The 15,014-nt window shown below is 26.1% G+C and overlaps 1 long non-coding RNA gene across 1 annotated transcript; it reads left to right on the top strand.

The window, feature by feature from the left end:
- The first annotated feature begins 7,381 nt into the window (after window positions 1–7,381).
- LOC136074811 (uncharacterized) lies at window positions 7,382–12,567 on the top strand. Its single transcript, XR_010635459.1, has 2 exons — window positions 7,382–7,800; window positions 12,468–12,567. It is a non-coding gene; the product is annotated as an uncharacterized LOC136074811 (long non-coding RNA).
- Window positions 12,568–15,014: the final 2,447 nt, after the last annotated feature.

Below are 15,014 nucleotides of genomic sequence, written 5' to 3'. Positions count from 1 at the left end.
ATTAAATAATTTTAATAATACTTTTTTATAATAGAGTAATTATTTCATAAATCTTATAATTATAATACATTGTTTCCAGTTTCGGATGTTGAATGCTGGATCTTCCTGGGGATGAAACCTTGTTTTCTGACAAATGGGTGAGTTCTTACAACAATCATGATCAGGCCAAGCATGTGACTATTAGAATCTTTACAAACAATAGGAAAATAGCAATTAACATAATAGATGTAGGTCACTCCCAACATTTCTAAAGCTTTTGCTAAAGTTTGGCATGCTGGTCTTCTTCATGAGCTCTCTTTTTATGTTGTATTAGGTAATATCTTTAAGATTATTGAATCTTTTCTTACCAATCACAGTATAAAAGTTGTCCTCAATGGACTGCACTCTTCTTCATTCCCTTTAACATCAGGGGTTTCTTAAGGTTCTTTCATTGGCCTTATATTTTTTTTAAATTTACATTAACAATCTCCTAAAAATTCTTATATCACAAGTGGCATTGTTTGCTGATGATACTACTGTTTACTCTTGTCTCCATAAGTAGTCAGCACTCTCTGGTTGCTTGGAAGGGGGCATTTGACCTTGAAAAGGATCTTACTTCTGCAACATGGGGCTCTCTGTTATCCTCTGAAATCCTTTTTTTCAAAAACCTTCTTTAAAATCCTCCATCATCCTCTAAAATTTTGAAAATTGTTATCAAGTCTCCTCCTAAACTTCTTTTATTGTATTTTTTTTTTGTTTGTTTGTTTCTTGATGGGAGTAAAATGCTAAAAATACCCAATTCTGGTCTTCAAAACAGGTTAAAGTCTAAAAGGGCATTTGGTTGTAAAAAAATTTAGCAAACCAATGTCATTTAAGATAAAAAATTGACCCTTGTCAGTGTTGAACTCTCTGACTTTTGGTCGCTCACCAGAAGGGTTACTGAAAGTTACCAGTTTATTAATTTTGAGTCGATTTTTTTATTAAATTTTTTGCATTCAGCAGAGTTCTTGCATATTCTAGTGATTTTTTCTTAAAGGGCTAAGTGTAGGCTAGGAAATATTTGCATAAATAAAACGAAAATTGTAAACTATTGGTAACATTTACTTTTTTACTTTCATATAAAGCACATGCTGATATATATGCCATTAGTTTTTTCAATTTAATTAAACGCTTATTTTATAAAAAAAACATGCTCTTTTTTTTGCAACAACAGTGTATTGATAAATATAAAAAAACAATTTACAAATACTTTAAAACCCTTTGCTTTTAATGCGTTGTAATTATTAACATGTTATTTGTTACAGGAGCCTGAAAACTATTGATCATTTGAAAGTAATTGAAAGTACTGTGTTGTCATTGAATTTAATATTTAATTTAATTCCGCGTTATATATCATTTAAACTAATATAAGAATATTAAGTTATTGATAGAATCTAAATTCGGTATTTGAAAAAGATTATATTTCCTTATAATTTATTTCTTAAAACTATCTTATATTTAACATTTTCTTTTGTTTATCACAATTTGTCAACTTAATTTTTATGTATTTAATGTAGCATTTTTGATAAAGATTATAAATAATTTTTTCAGTTACCAATTAGATATTTGTAAATGTGTTACTTCAAAAGATCTTTACACGGTATTGAATTAATAAGAAACGAAAATTTTTAAATATATTTGGGAAAAGAGTTCTCTTAAACAAGAACACTTTTATAAGAAAAAGAAAGATTTTAATATGTTTTTGCATATTATAGTTTATGATAATCTATGATAGAGAGAGTTATGTTTTATGTAATGAATTTGTTAGCAGAAAATAAGAAAAAAATTTCTTTAATAAAAATTGCAAAACTGTTGGTCATTCTTTTAAACTAAATTTTACATTTCAACGTTGTACTATTTTACATTCCTTCAAAAGTAAATTAAAATTTTTCAAATCATGTTTAAATTCTTTTAATAAAAAAAAAAAAATTATAAATTAATTTGCTTCTTTAAAAAATTCACAGTTGCAGTTAAATGCTTATTTTTACAACCTAACATTTTCTGAATAAACGTCACATAAATGATATTAAAAGATAATTTAAATATTTCATAATAAAAAAGTTTTCTCTTAACATAAAACTATTGAATGTACAGATTAAAAAGCGAGCATATATTATCTGATATATATCCTGATATATACACTGGCATTAGATTGTTTAAAGTGTTCCTCTTTTTATTTTGTATAAACTTAAAGTGTTTAAAGTTATGTTTTATATACTTAAAGCGTGATAGTTATTTGCTTTTTACTTATTTGATAGCTTCTTGAAACATTTGAACATCATAAGAAGCATAGATTTGACTGTTAAATTTTTACTTGTAAATTCTAGGCATTTTTCTTGTAATTGAAAATTTATATATTATAAAATTATTAAAATTTGCATGAATATTTATATTACAGTTAATTCCTGTCATGTAAAATTCTGGTAAACCTGAATTTTTGTTATCTTGAACTGAATCATTTTGTCCTTTAAAAATATATATATTATAGTATAATTTATATATTTTTAGAAAAATAAAACTAGAACTGCGGATATAAATCAATAGTTGCCCTTTCCGGCAACTTTTTTGCATCAAAGAAATATTTTTAGTTGCCTTTCACAAAATTTGAAACATGAATGTTGAACATAATCATGAATGGAAACATGAATGTTGAACATATTTAATAATTTTGTACTTTTGTGTAAAAAAATTCTGTAAATTAGATGCAAAATCTGCTCTTAAATACTTTAATATACACTTTTTCTTACAAAAGTGCTTATGAATATTTTTGTATATTTTTGCTCAGGCTGTTTCTTGTTTTTGCCAATAAAATGATGCTATGAATTTAACTTATTTAAAATTAATATATCTTTTGTTGAATATAAATTAGTAAATGTTTTAATATATCTTTTAATAGTTTCCCCTATAACATTTTAAAGTTACGTTACGTCTTAATCAGTTACAATTGGTAACAAGGTTACATTCTCTAACTTTTAATTAAATATTAAGTATATAAATTTGATAATGCAGTAAATGTTTGTTTATCGTTGCCGTATTGCTAAATACAATCTTATATTTTATTTTTATTGTAAAATAGCTTCGTCTCAATTGGTTACTTTGTCAAAAAAAAAATAAAGTTTCAATACGCAACGTTACGTCTCAAATGTTTTTTTTTTTTTTAATTTTATAAAGTGTTAACAAATACTTAAATAATATTGTAAATAAAACAATTTTTTTAAATATCGTAACTCATGATCATGGGTTACGATATTTAACAATGCGTTTGTCGAGACATTTGTAACTAAAAAGTTTTTTTTTTAACACTGCTAATTATTATTGTTTATTTTAATTGTAAAATAGATTCGTCTTAATTAGTTCATTTTTTTTTGTAACTTATTTGTTGCGGAAAAAAAAAGTTTCAATTCGCAAAGTTACGTTTCAATTATTTTATTTTAACTTATAAAAGTGCAACTTTAAAAAAGTGTAGACTGAAGCGTAATTAACGTTTAAATCTATTTTTTAGATGTGTTTTAACTACATTTCATATCTAGATTTTGTTACGTTACATTACGTTTTTTTTTTGTCAATGATAAAAGTGTAATACTTCTTTTACTAGTTTTTATAAACCCACAAGCAAAAATGTATATAAAATTTCAATCTTTCTTATGATGTCAAATGAATTATTATGTACATTAATTAGCTTAAGGCAAATATGTGTATACTAGCACTTTCTGTGCAATGTCTACACTCTCTCTGACTTGACTTTACTTTTATCTCTATATATGGTAGCGTACTCTTTGTACGTATATTTATGTACATATGAAAAAAAAATTATGTAGATAGATTACAATGTTACATATCATTAGGTCAAAATGTTACTTGTTGTTATGTAACACTTTTCACAAAGCGTTACGATTACGATACGTTACGATTCAATTACAATGTTAATTTTAATGTTACGTTTACAATGTTAATTACAATGTTATGTCTCGGTTATGTAAAAATAACGGACATTTTGCATGTATACTAACGAATCCGGTTTTTGTTACAATACATAACGTAACTTTAAAATGTTATAGGGGTTTTATAATATATTTTTATTTGCAATTGTTTTATAGACAATTACACAAGAAAAAAAAGTTAACCTGTCTGTTATGGCTCGCTACGGAAACAATTGGTTAGATTTTTTTTTTCTAAAATTTATGTATTAATGTTTCATTAAGTAAAACTTCTACACTTGCAGTAATTAGTTAAAACGATAATGATTTCTTAAAATAAATTATTTCGGTGCAGTTATCCTACATTTGGAAGATACTCTTTTACAGTTACCTTACCTTTAGAAGTTACTCTGTTAAAATGTATTTTATATGGTGCTTAATAGTATTAATTTAGAAACTTTTAAAAAAAGTTACTTTAAATTCTTTTTTTCTTAAAAATAATATAAATTGATATGATCTGGTATTAAAATTTTTTCTAATTTCAAAAGTTTGAAATTAAAATAATAAACAGTAAAAATAAATTATAAGTATATAAATTATTTTGAGTAACAAAAAAATAGAGTTTTAGCAAAAGTAACCTAAAAAATTTGGTTATTAGTAATTATTTAGTAACACATACACAAATCACATCCCAGTGGAAGTAGGTTCAAACCAAAAAATATATTCCAGGATCATGTTTATACTTTTTTAGATCCATACTGACCTCTACTTTTAGAAAATAACACCACGGAAAAAAAATTTCAAGGTCCAATAATAAATTGAAATAAGTTTTTGTAAACACTAAAAGGCCAGTACTTTTCCTTACATGTACAATAAATATTTTATTTGATCATGAATTATGCCAAGACTTTTTTTTAATATTTGGAGCTTTTATTTGATGAATAATATGTTCTCATATCAATTATGATTACTAATTTATTGAATGAAATTTAAAAATAAATATTTTAATATAGGTTTTCTTTTGTGCCAACATTTACGAAGAATATTTATGTAATGTTTTATATGTTATGTTTTGTATTCTTGTTTATAGCAAAGAGAATTAGTGTTAGTTTTTGTTTGACACTTATTTATACATATGTATTTAAGTTATTAAAACTAATTATATTATGTTAAACTGTGTTTAGTATTCTTGTATTGTTGTTCCAACTTTGTTGATATATTAGCTCTATTCATATAGAGCTATGGCTTATATTTTATTCAAGAAAGAATTCCTTGTGTGGAATTAATCTCCTAGGAAATAGTTTAACAATCATTATAGAGAGTTTTTCATATAGTTTTCAAAAGGTAATTGCTTGTGTTGCAATCATTAATCATTCTAAACCAGTATTAGAAATTATTGTCAAGAGGAAATCGGTTTTGTAAAGTTACTGTTATAACAATCATAATATTGCTATAACAATCATCACAATATATTTAAGGAAATCCATGAAAATTTTGGAAATTCAACCACGAAAGTCAGCCAGCTAGTGAAGTAACAAGATTCAAAAATATAATAAGGTAAAAGTATCCTAAACAGAAACTGCTTGTAGTGTTCATAGGAGCTATAAAGGGACAGAGTTTTTTAAATCTAAAAGAAAAACTTGTGTTTCAAGACTGTGTTCTAGATCCTTTCTTTGATGTTGCATAACTTTAAATCAATAAGCAAACAAATTGTTTAGTTTACTGTACAAATGTGTCTGAGCTAATAAATCAACTAGTGGAAAAAAAAAATATCCCCAGAATTTATTTTGAAGATTAAAATAGATAGAGAAGAAGGACTTCTAAAGGTTTGTTTAAGTATTATTGATTGTGAAGTGAATGAACTTAAAGTCCTTATACATAGAGGAAATAAAGCAGGATAAGTTCAAGCATTTTTTAGCATTCGACTTTAAAGCTTACAAACATTTATTTTGGCATTAAAGCAGCTTCTCTACTCATCTCTGCAATTGGTATGAATTGTCAAAGCAAGACATTTCACAATATATAGCCACATAAGGTAATTGAGAGTTGGTTTGGCATTATAAAATATTTTTTTTGTACAGTTAAAACCTCATTTTGGATATTTTTTTAATTCAGGATTTTAAGTCTACCTTTTTTAGAGCACTTCATATGATTAGTAAGACTCACAGAAAAAAAAGTCTCTGCTGCTCCATTCAAGAATTGTGTCCAAACTCCTTTGCTAGACCTACCAAGATTGTACACTTGTTGCAGAAATCCTTACTTCAATGGAGCTTTATTTATTTTCTAGAAATAATAACTATTTGTATAACAGGTGACAATATACTGTCAAAAACAAAAACATCTATTTCCATGGGTATGTGGAATAAGGTAATTGGATTTATTGCACAGCGGCCAGTTCAAGAGAAGGCAGTGTTTAAAGCTATTAGATAACATTCAAACATTAGACAATATTCTCATATCCAAGTTTGAAATTGTACCTGATGAATTGAAAAAGCTTGTGTGCAATGAAAGCACTTAATAGTATTGAGAAAACTCGCTTAAGTCTACGTTTGGACATCTTACAATCACATCAATACTAACAAGGAAGCATATATGGAATTGAATGAAAAAGTATTACTGAAATAAAATGCTCTAGTCATTCGTGTACCAGCTATTTTGGAATCAATGGCTGACAAATACTCTGGAACATATCTTGGTTTTTTGTGAGAACATGCTTTTGAATCTATTCATTACAACTTCAAACAGTTTTATGATATGCAAAGAAAAAAAGTTCCAAGTTGTCGGTATCAATCAAAACTCCTAAAATCGGTTATAGTTTATAATAGTAGACATCCACATTTCAAGATTTAGTTTTATAGAAGACAATAATTGATTTTAGAAGATTTATACATATTTTAATACACTGTCCATTTTAAGTCCATTTTAAGTCCATTTTAAGTCCATTTTTGCTGTTCTGAGAAAAAGGCATTTAATGTTTTTAATTCATCATTGCATTTGATCTTCTTAATTAAACCAAATTGTTTTTAAAGTACTTATTTTTCATAATATAACAAGTAAATAATAAAAATTTAAGTTGATGAGAAGCAACAATGCAAATGAACTTAAGATAATCTTAAAACTATATAAAATATGACAAAATTCTGTAAACTAAATCGCCGCTGCAAAACAAGACAATCTTAAGTCTGTTTTGATTTTCTGAGAAAATCAAAACAAACTTAAGTCGACGTAGCGACTCTCCTTTGCGTCAGCAGGCTATAAGATTGTCCATGTATGTACTTAAGTCCTTTGCAGCAGGATTTTTTAGTATGATGTCAGACATGTTATCTAATCATTATCTTTTTCCGTAAAGCTCTAGACATTCAAAAACATTTTAATATTTTTTAGTTTAGAATGTTAATAGTCTTTTTTGTTTTTTATATTCAATTTCACTTTTATTTTCATTTATGATTTAGAAGTTTCACAATCTGTGCACTTGCACCCTGTGTTTGACTCATGTAGTTACATAGACTATGATATGAAGACAGAAGTTATTGACTGGTGTAATATTTTAGATAAAGATAGTTATAGTGAAAATAATTTTACTAGTCCATTAAAAAGTGTTCATAATGAAGTGTTTGACAGCTTGTTTACAAAATCGTTTTTTTCAGCTGAAGGAGCATTAAAAAATCTAAAACATGAAGAAAATAAAATAATGACTAAACCAAAAACTTCTATATTAAGTTAAAAAAATAAAGATATTCATGGAACCAAAGATGAAAAAAGTTTATTTAAAAGTGATATAAATTGTGATAGAGAGGTTAAATCTTGTTTATATTCAGATAGTAATGTCTCCCTTGGCTCATTAGCACAGAGCTTTAAAAAGCAGGTAAACATAATCTATTTAATTTCTATATATTATTTAATGAACATTTTACTATTGCTGTTGTATATATTATTATTATTAATGATACTATTTTTATGCCCAATAATTTAAAACATATTTGATTTTATTTAAAAAAAGTAATAGGGTTGATCTGAAGAGATTAATATTTCGTTATTTTATGCTATACCCAAATTACTAGTGTTAATTTATGCATTTTATCAAAAAAAAACCAGATAGTGGGCAAATATTAATAAAAGGTTTATTTTAACCATCAAATATCTTAAATTATGTATTGCAAGTTTATATTATAAATTATATATTTTATAAGTAATATGTTGCAAGTAATATATTTTATAAGTAATAACTTTTATATAAATTTTATATAAATTTTATAAGTAATAAGTAATTTTATAAGTAATATGTTATAAGTAATATATTTTATAAGTAATAACTCAATTAATTTCATTTAATCGATCACCATCAGAATATAATTGGTAGCAGAGGGGTTTCTTTGTCACAGAAGTATGGTAAAAATAAGAAATTGAAAATCAAATCAGCTAAAAGCAGGCTTGGCCAGGAAGGCAAGAAAAAAGCTTTTTTATGAACACACAAATAATATTTTGTTTTGAAGGTTTTACCACGGTTTTTATCATTTTAAAAATGCACTGAAAAAAATTGTTTTTAATTACATCAAAAATAAATAACTTTGACACATTTATCTTTACTAGCAAATTTATATTAGCAAAATGCTTTTTTATGTAACTAATGATATTTTTTTTTAAAAGTAACTAATGATTTTAATTAAAGTATCAATAAAAGTTGTATAAAATTTTATTTTATTAAATTATATTAAACTTTTTTGCGATAATGTAATTAAAAAAAAAATTTATTTTATAAGCAATGACTTTAAATTACGATTGTCTATTTAATAAACTTTATATAAGAGTTGTTAAATTTAATACACTGGAAAACAAAAATTTTGTTTTCCAGTGTATTAAATTTAACAACTCATATATAAAGTTTATTAAAGAGACAATCGTAATTTAAAGTCGTTAAGAATCTTTTTTTTAACTTTTAAATGTGCGTATTTAGTAAACAACTGTTATGTTTCGCATAATATTATATTAATAATATATTAGTAGGGATAAATGATTCAAAGTTATTTATTCCAAACATAATTTAAATAATCTTATTGTTATAGTTTATTATTTATTCATGAAGATTAGTTTGCTTCTTTGCTTGTTTAGGATGAGTTTTTTTTTTAAGTTTTTTTATAGTTAAAATAAATTTTTCAGCGCATTTTGAAAATGTATACAAAACATTTAACAGAAATGATCAAGTTTTCAAAATCAAGTAGTATTTGCATTATCATATTTTGGCATGAGTCGTATGCCTTCCTGGCCAAGCTTGTAATGAAAGATCTTTTAGTGTGGGCACTAAGCAGAAAGAAAATGATTTTAAAGTCTATGTTTATGTGAACTAAACATCAAATTATTCAGCTTCTCAGAGATGGCAAATTAACGTATAAAATTAAGTTATGTGATTTGAGTAACCAAATAACAAAGACACATAAAAAAGTTAATGATCCCTTCTTAATCTATTATGCTGGTGTAGATGTATTTAAAATACATTGTTTCCAGTTTTGGATGTTGAATGCAGGATCTACTTGACTTGATGGGTGTAGCTTGTGTCTCATTTTATGACTAAGCTCATTCTATTATCTTCTAATGAGGGTACATCTCTAAAACTCCGTTTTATGGTTCTTAGGCCGACCGGTAGTCAGGTTTCATAATCTCTGAATTTTAATCACACGTCAAAAGAATACAGAAACTCAAAAATTTTTGGAATTAATGGTTGTGCATATAATCACAATTGTTTGCTCCACAAAAAGAATTTAACTAAAAGATTTGCAGGGAAACCCAAGAAAAAAGATATGGTAATTAAAAATTCTTATGTGCCAAATATTAAAAAACTGAAATGAAAAAATAATGTTAAAAAAAGTGTTTTCATCGTATTGCTTAATGATGAATGTACCAAGTCACACATGAATTCTGATGTAGCTCTCATATTTGAATTCTGATGTAGATCTCATACTTGAATTCTGAGTCACTGCAAGATAAAACAAAAAAGATAAATTTCATTATGTTAAGCATAAAAGTTCTTTTAAAGTAATGCCAGTTGAATTCCTGCTGAAGTCATTAAATGAAAAAACTAAAAAAAAACAAGCTTTAGGACGAATGGTGTAAATTGTAATGTAACTGTAATGATGTATAGTGTAACGAACTGTAATGGTGTATGGTGTAAAGAATGGTGTAACTGTGATGGTGGAGGCTTAAAAGTATTTAATTAAGCAAAAATCTCAAAAAGGCAGAAGCATCTAAAAAACTAATAATTATGGAGCATTGAATTAAAACCAAAAATATATGTTCTAATTCGTGTAGATTATGCTGAATCACACTGTGCAATTATTCAATGCCATTAAATTAAATGCAAGAAACACAGAAAATTATTTGACGAAAACAAAAGTTTGGAAATGAGTAAAAAATTTTATTAGGCAGTATCAAGAAAAGGGATATTAGGTGAAAAATAATAATCTTGGTAATGATTACCACACTTTTCACTTTTTCTTCATCTCGTTAAAAGGGGAGCCTGATTAATCAATGTATTTTACGTAAAGTATTTTTAATATTAAAGACCAGCTCAGCTTTTTTCATAGCACATCTTGTAACACAAGATGTGCTATGAAAGCTTTTTTCAAGCTTTTTTCCTTTTTATGAAAAATGGCTGCAATATTTTATTGCTTTCACTTTTAAAATGTGATCAATTTTGCTTAAAAAAGATGGCCGCAAGATTTAATAATGAAACAAAAAGTTTTATTGATTGAATTAATTGGGATGATAAAATTCTAGATAAAGTTGTTAGTAAAGTCGATCAATGGTTTCAAGATTTAAAAGATCACCCGGACATACCCACATGATAAACATTCTCAGATAAAAAATCAATCAATATATGTTTTAACTGATTTATCTCATAAAGCATATAGTGCTATTGCTTATTAACAATGTTTATATGACATAGAAAAAGTGACCTGTGTGATCAATCAAAGACTGAATTAAAACAATGAAGGTACATACCAACAAACTAGTATTAATGTAGAGAATTTACTAACAAGAAGAATATCAGAAAATAAGTTAGCAAACAAACTATGCAGTTGCATAGATCATGTTTCCTAAATTTACACAAGAAGCTTTAGTTGAAGTAAAATAGAATATTGTATTAATGAATTCTATATAGACTAATAAAGTCTAGTTAACCGTCAACAACTAAATACTCAACAGCTTTGATAAAATTAATAACTCTACAGCTATTAAAGGGTTTTTATTGTTATAAACTAGACTACAACATGGTTTGTTAAAAAAAGTTGTCAAGTAATTGTCTTTTATGGCAAAAAACGAAGATGGATAATTGCGATATAAATTTAAAAACTGTTCCTATTTTTTACTTTGATTTACTTTTTAATGTTTTTTATTTAAGAGACTAGCCACCAAGTGTAAAAAATAAACAAGTTTTAAAAATTTAAAACTAAACTATAAATCGCAATAAACAAGTAAACTTTCTTTAAGAACTATAATTACATTTTCAAAACTTGTTATTCTTTTTTTTTGGTAGTATTAATTGTAATTAAGGCTCTATTAGGTCCTCATCTTAGTAGTGTATTTGAAATAATGGTTAAGGCAGCAGAATGTGCTGTAACTGCAATACTTGAAAAGGTTGATACTACTGATGAAGTATTCTATATGGCATTTACAGGTTTGATTCTGTTCCACAATTAAAAATAACCAGATAGTGGGCAATTATTATTAACAGATAAGTAAACTATTTTCTTTCTAAAGTAAAAAGCAAGTTCCAAAATTTATGTTTTTGTGCATAAAACACATAAATCTCAATATATCCTATGCGCATGGGTTAATCCTAGCAATACTACAATGAAATGGTTAATGAGAAAGTATATGTATTTATATGTAAAATATGTAATTTTTGTTCACTTTCCAATGAAAGACTCTAAGGATAAACACAGATTGTCAATTTACTCCTGCTACCAACTAGCCTCGTTCTCCCCTATACATAATGATATTTATTAATATCATTAATTATTTCAGAATTTGATGTTAGTGCAGGAGATAATTAAAAAAAAATTTTTTTTAATTTTAATCTCCTCTTTAATACCCAGAGTGCTGCTACAGTTGAGTAGGTTACTTTAATGTTGTTACAACCCTCTCTAAACACTTTATCTCTGAAACAAAAACTTTAATGAACCAAAATAAAAATACCGTAAACGGTTGTGGAACCAAAAAAAAAGGGTTGTGGTGGGAATACACTTATTATTACTAACTGCTTATAAAGTGAGTGCACTACCACTATACCACTACCACATTTTTAACAATCACAATAATTAAAATTGTTAACTAAATAGATAATGGCTAAAATAGAAGAATTCGTTCTTATCATTGCAAGCTTGTATCCATGTCCTTTATACATAAATTGTAGATGCCCGGACTCAAACTTTTAGTTGTTTGCATAAAGTCCCTGCAGTGTTTTTATATAGATGTGTATGAGTTGTTTGTATTTTCATTTAGTTTATATATTAATTTTGCTAGTATTTTTTTTAGGACACAGAAATAAATGCAACAAGGGTAATTAAGACTTTGAATCATCTTGAGGTTTCAAACCATCTGGAGACTTCAAACCATCTAGAGAAACCAAATTATCTAGAGTCCTCAAGCTATCTTGAAATTTCTAACAATCTTAATAATTTAAACCATATAGCAACTTTAATACATCACGAGAATTCAAACCATCTGCAGACTTTAAAGAATTAAGAGAGTTCAAACTATCTAGAGATTTCAAACAATTCAAATATTTCAAAGCTTAAACATTATACTGCAAGCACTATTTCCAACAATATAGATGAAAGCAAGTGTTTGGATCCAAGCAAGAGTTTAAGCCCACCAATAGGGACCAATAACTCTGTTCAGCTAAACAAAAATGATAATTCTAATCTGCTAATTGAAAACAATAGTTTTCATTTACCAATGGAGACTAATAAAAAATAGGAGAAAAAGAAGAAAAAAAGTATTTTGTCAGCAAATGGTTTGCATACAAGCCAGCACATTCTTAAAGAAGTTTCAGAGCTCAAAAGTCTTCTATATGATCAGGTCTCATGTTTATTTATTTTTATTTATTATATATTTTTATGATTATTTTTGATAAAATAATTTTTCATACCCTTTGCATATATTATGTATGTTGTTTTTTACTAATTAGAAATTGTTTCATTTTATGGCATTATTGTCTATGGAATATGTGGAAACTCTACTCCAAACTTTTTTTTGCTTGATTTTTAAAACTTATATGATAATTTATTTGAGTTTTGGTCAAATTCAAATTTATATTACCGACGTATGTAGGTATTAATAATTCCTTTATTCCATAAATAGTTAATGCTGCATTTGTTGTCAGTCAAATGTTTTAACTTAATCTCCCAAATATTTTTATGATTAAAAAATTTGTTTAATAATAAAGACAGTTTGATGAAAGTATATAAATTTTTCATTTGCATAATTTTTGTTCTTTATAATCAAGATCTTAGAATAGAGGAACTTTGACAATACCTAGCCTTCAAAATGTAATTTGGATGTCTTGATTTTGACCTCTTGTGTCTTGGTATTGGTGCAGTTAAGCTTGTTAACTGCAAAATTTACCTCTAATTTTTATTTTTAAAATAAATAATTAAACAAATTTAGTATTAAGTGATATAACTGCAACAGTGGCATTAAAATATTGTTTACTTGGTATAAGCTATATTGTTAATCTTTAATATACTGCAATTGATTACATATTTTTTTTGGTCCGTAAAGTAGCTTTTAATCCAACTAAATATTTTGTTTGTTACAGTATGGCTGTATTTTTTCTAAAATTATAGAAAAACATATTGTATCAATTACTTTTGACAGGTTTTTAAATAAACTGACTTACTTTTAATCTGTTCGTTATTTGATTAACTAGGTTAATAATTGCATGCTCTGTAAGAATTTTTTAGAAATCAAACTGTTTAGAGTTTAACCATAAATTTTCATAATATTATTTTGTTTTTTATTTATTTTTTTAGACCAGATTTTTAGTCTTTATTTACTCGGCAAGTAAACAGAATATATATACAGCCCTCTGAATTAGGGTTGGCATTCAGAAATGTAGACCTAGCTGCTGATCTCGAAGCAACCTCTAACAGTTTGAGGTCAGCATGTATATATATATATATGTATATATATATATTTATATATATGTATATATATATATGTATATATATATATATATATGTATATATATATATGTTTATATATATATATATGTATATATATATATATGTGTGTATATATATATATATATATATATATATATATATATATATATATATATATATATATATATATATATATATATATATATATATATATATATATATATATATATATACACACACACAGTAGTATATATATATATATATATAAGTTTTAGACCACTTACATTTTTTTCAAAAAATCCTGGAGAACTCTTCTACGGGATATTTAAGTTTGTAGTTCTAAATTATAAACTTATTAAAACACATGTATTTCACACAAAATATGGAACATTTACAAACTTTTTAATGTCAAACTTCATAAAAAACTCTTAATATTTACTATGTCCTCCTTTTGCCTCAATCCCAGCCAATATTTGCCGGGAAATAGATTCATACAAGTTAGTTATAAAATCCTGGGGTATGTTGTGCCATTCTCTTTGAAGTACTTCAAAATATTCTTCAGCATTTCAGAAAGCATGTTCGACTTTCTTTCTGTCCAGATAATCCCAAACATGCTCAATTATATTCAAAACTGGACTCAGGGGAGGCCAGGTCATCAATTCAAGTACTCTTTCCTCTGCCATTTCATTTAAATAATTTTTTGCCACTTGGGAACAATGTTTTGGGTCATTGTCCTGCTGCAGAATAAAATTATGACCTATTAGTCTCATTCCGGATGATTCAGCATGGTGCCTTAGGATATCCACATAATGTTCCTCAGTGAGTCGCTCCCCTATTTTGATCAAATCACCTACTCCAGATGAAGATAAACAAACTTGTAGAGAACCTCCTCTGTGTTTAACAGTAGGGTTTAAAC

This window comes from Hydra vulgaris, chromosome 01 (genome assembly GCF_038396675.1).
Source record: "Hydra vulgaris chromosome 01, alternate assembly HydraT2T_AEP".
Classification (NCBI taxonomy): Eukaryota; Metazoa; Cnidaria; class Hydrozoa; order Anthoathecata; family Hydridae; genus Hydra; species Hydra vulgaris.
Note: the sequence above shows the minus strand (reverse complement) of the source record. Positions and strands in the feature narration are given on the sequence as shown.